The sequence below is a fragment of the Pseudorca crassidens genome, chromosome 15 (genome assembly GCF_039906515.1).
Source record: "Pseudorca crassidens isolate mPseCra1 chromosome 15, mPseCra1.hap1, whole genome shotgun sequence".
NCBI classification, from domain to species: Eukaryota; Metazoa; Chordata; class Mammalia; order Artiodactyla; family Delphinidae; genus Pseudorca; species Pseudorca crassidens.
In genome coordinates this window covers 15,069,386-15,073,484 of record NC_090310.1, presented here as the reverse complement: position 1 = coordinate 15,073,484, position 4,099 = coordinate 15,069,386, and the positions used below count along the sequence as shown (strand labels likewise).

At 38.4% G+C, this 4,099-nt stretch overlaps 1 pseudogene; it reads right to left on the bottom strand.

Moving 5' to 3' along the window:
• Positions 1 to 800: 800 nt before the first annotated feature.
• LOC137206866 (olfactory receptor 7A5-like) lies at positions 801 to 2,949 on the bottom strand (annotated as a pseudogene).
• Between the last annotated feature and the right edge of the window lie 1,150 nt (positions 2,950 to 4,099).

Below are 4,099 nucleotides of genomic sequence, written 5' to 3'. Positions count from 1 at the left end.
ACAAGAAAACTCAGAAGGACAATTCAATGAACACAGGAATAAAATTAATGAACAGAAAGAGTTCTTTACAAAAGAAATTGAAATTATTAAAAACTTGGATAAATGTATTTGATAATCATTATGCCAGTGAATCTGGTAGACAGTGTGGACATGGGCTTGAATACAAGAATAGAATCTTAACCAGGAAAATCAAACCCTATGACCATGAGACACTAGCATTTCAAAGTCTATGTTTTCAGGGAGAACAAATAAGTCAGTGATATACAATGAATACTGGGCATAAAAGTGAAAAAGTGTAGTCTCAGATTTTTCTGTGTTATAAAATTATATAAATTGTCTTGGTTGCCAAGTTTAGTTTCTCCATAGGAGTTGTGTAACTCATGGCTATTCTTTTAGTAAAATCAAACAAAAATTAGTGTGATCTACATCACTTGAGAATAAATTATTTTTAAGAAATCTAAGTAGTCCCATGAAATAAATGAGAATTGCCAAATATTTTAAGTCCAAGGTTGGGAATAAATTTGAGAGAATATGAGAATGACAAAGAGGAAATAACCCTGTTCATTGTCAGGGCAGGAAGCTTAATAAAGTGAGCTGTATAAATTGTAGAGAGAAGTTGAAATCAAAGAAATAGAAACTCTAGCAATAAAAAAGTAGCAAGTCCTACTTCCACACTCTGATAAAATAATTGGAAATTCTGGCTCACAGGCTTTGATCCTTGCAATCATGCGTACTTCTTCAGCCCTAGGACAACTGGTCTTTTATAGTTTCCTTCCCAAAGAGTCTTTTCAAAGCTGTTTTTATATGTCTTTGTTCTTCACACTGTAGATGAAGGGGTTCAGCATGGACATGACCACAGTTTACATCACCAAGGCTGTTGCACTTGAATGTGAGCTGTGTGGAGAAGCAGAGCTTAAGTACATTCATAGACACATACAGTAAAAAAAGGAGACAACTGAGAGGTAAGATGGACAGATGGACAAGGCTTTATGCTTTCCCTGAAATGATGAGATTCCGTGTATGGAGGAAACTCTTTTAGAATATAAGTAAAGAACCTCAGCCACGGGAACACCGCCCAGCAGTTCAGCTGCAAAATGTATCATCACGTTATTAAGAAAGCTGACAGAACAAGCAAGTTGACCACTTGACTGAGCTACAGAAAAAGTGGGGATATCCAAGTCTGCATAGAAGGACAGCCCTAACATTACCAAGCTCTGTAGCAAGGAATTCATGGCACTCATGATCCAGGACACAAGAACCATCAGTCCCCAGAGCTGGAGGTTCATGGTGATGGTGTAGCGTAGCGGGTGAGAGATGGTTACAAAGTGCTCATAGGCCACCACAACCAGGAGAAAGTTGTCTAATCCTGCAAACAGTGGGAAACAATATATCTTCCTGCTGCAGATTTCAAGGGTTATAACTTTGCTGTGTGTCTGGATGTTCTGCATCATCTTTGGGATCCTGGTGGAGGTGAAACAGAAATGTGCAAAGGACACGTTGAAGAAGGACAGGTTGGTTGGGTGTATGGAGGTGGAAGTCTAAGCTGATGGCCAGGATGATGAGCAGGTTTTCAGACACAGTGATCATGTACATGGAGAGGAAAAGCCAAAATGTGAGGGGCTGGAATTCTGGTTACTCTAAAAATCATAGAAGAAATTCTACAATTCCTGTAAGGTTCCCTGGTTCCATGTAGTGTAAGTGACTACGAGAAGTGAGAAAAACATCAGTAACATGTTTAATTTTCACCTACATTTACATTTTGCAGTCAAGAAATTGATTAATTTCAACAAATTGTCTACGGATCTTGTCCCCTCTCTAGGATTCCTTGTACCATCTCTGTTTATGAATTTTTGTCCTACTTTCAGCTTTTTCCCAAGATGTTAGGTGTCTTACAATTTTTATGTGAAATTCTTTCATGCATTTCATGCATTTGAGGAATATTAATTGAGTGATAACTCAATTTTCCAATAACTATCTAAGCCATGAATATAGGGCACTGAAAAACAAAACTCTCTACAATCCAATGATAGAGAAAGAATATACGAAAATAAAAAATCATGTAACATGTCAAATGGTGAGCAGTGCTGTGATGAAAAATAATCAGTCATAAAGGAGACAGTAGGCAGGGAGTGTGATTTTTTTTACTGAGTGTTTAGGTAACACCGGCAAACAAGGTGACATTTGAACACAGATTGCAAGGAAGACAGGGTTGGACCCAGGAAGTTATCTGAAGTGTGTGCCTAAGTGCAGGAATGGCCAGTGCAATTGCTCCAAGAAACGTGCTTGTTTCAGAAAAATCAAGGCTCCAAAGGAACCAGGTATGTCAGAGAGGTATGAGCAAGAAGGAGCATGATAGAAACAGTGTCAGAAAAATTTGAGGAACCAGGTGGTTTCCCTGCTGCTGCTGAAGCTAAGCTAGACAAGGTCCCTCATCCACTCCATGTTCCTCTTCCACATTATTAATTTTGTTGCAAGGACATCCTCTAAATTGATTGCCTCCTTAGTACCATCTGTTAGTTTATTTCTGGTCTCTGTAATGTAAAAGTCACCTTGAAATTATGAGGCCACGTACCCTGCCTTTAGGAATGTTCTCACTTCACAAGGTACACAAACACCCAAACACACACATACACACACGCACACAGAGATTGGACCATGGTCTCCTAGGCTGTTGCTACCATACCTTTCCCATTCCCAGCCTCACTGATTAGGCTAGGAGTAAATACAACTCACATCAGCCACAGATATTATCTTGCCTCTAAAGAATGTAGAAATGGTACCCAGAATTCCCAATTTAAAAGCATCTTATGACAAATAAATCTGGGCCTCCATATTAGTATGGCCATTTTCTGTCATGTACTAAAATTACATAACTAAATATATATATAACAGCTTATAGTTATAATGATGGATATCATTATCATAATTATATCATTATCAATTTGATGTTTCTCGGTGGGGACAGGTGGTAGAAATTCTTTTTTTTTTTTTTTTTTTTGCGGTACTTGGGCCTCTCACTGTTGCGGCCTCTTCCGTTGCGGAGCACAGGCTCCGGACGCGCAGGCTCAGCGGTCATGGCTCACGGGCCCAGCCGCTCCGCGGCACGCGGCATCCTCCCAGACCGGGGCATGAACCCGCGTCCCCTGCATCGGCAGGCGGACTCTCAACCACTGCGCCACCAGGGAAGCCCACCATTAATTATTTATGTATTCAAATATTCCACTCTTGCCACATCTATTCAACATAGTATTGGAAGTCCTAGCCAGAGCAGTCAGGCAACAAAAAGTAATAAAAGGCATCCAAATTGAAAAGGAAGAAGTAAAACTGTCACTATTTGCATATGAAATGGTATTATATATAAAAAAACCCTAAAGACTCCACCAAAACCTGTTAAAACTAATAAATGAATTCAGTAAAGTTGTGGGATACAAAATCAATATACAGAAATCTGTTGCTTTTCTATACACTAATAACATATGAGAAAGAGAAATTCAGAAAACAATTCTATTTACTTTTCATCAAAAAGGTAACATACCTAGAAATAAATTTATTCAAGGAGGTAAAAGGCCTTTACACTAAAAACTTTAAGACATTGATATAGAAATTGAAAAAGATACAAATAAATGGAAAGAAATTCCGTCCTCATGAATTGGAAGACTTAGCATTGTTTAAATGTCCATACTAGCAAAAGCAATCTACAGATTTAATGCAATCTCTATCAAAATTCCAATGGTATTTTTCACAGAAATTGAGCTAAGAATCCTAAAATTTGTATGGAAACACAAAAGATCCCAAATAGTCAAAGCGATCTGAAGTAAGATAAAGAAAGCTGGAGACATCATACTCCCTGATTTCACACTATATTACAAACTATATTACAAAACAGTTTGGTACGGGCATAAAAACAGGCACATAGATCAATGAAATGGAATAGAAATCCCTGAAATAAACCCATGCATATATGTCAATTAACTTATGACAAAGGAGCCAAGAATATACAATGGGGAAAGGGCAGTTTCTTCAATAAATCATGTTGGGAAAACTGGACAGCCAGGGACTTCCCCCGTAGTACAGTGGTTAAGAATCTGCCTGCCAATGC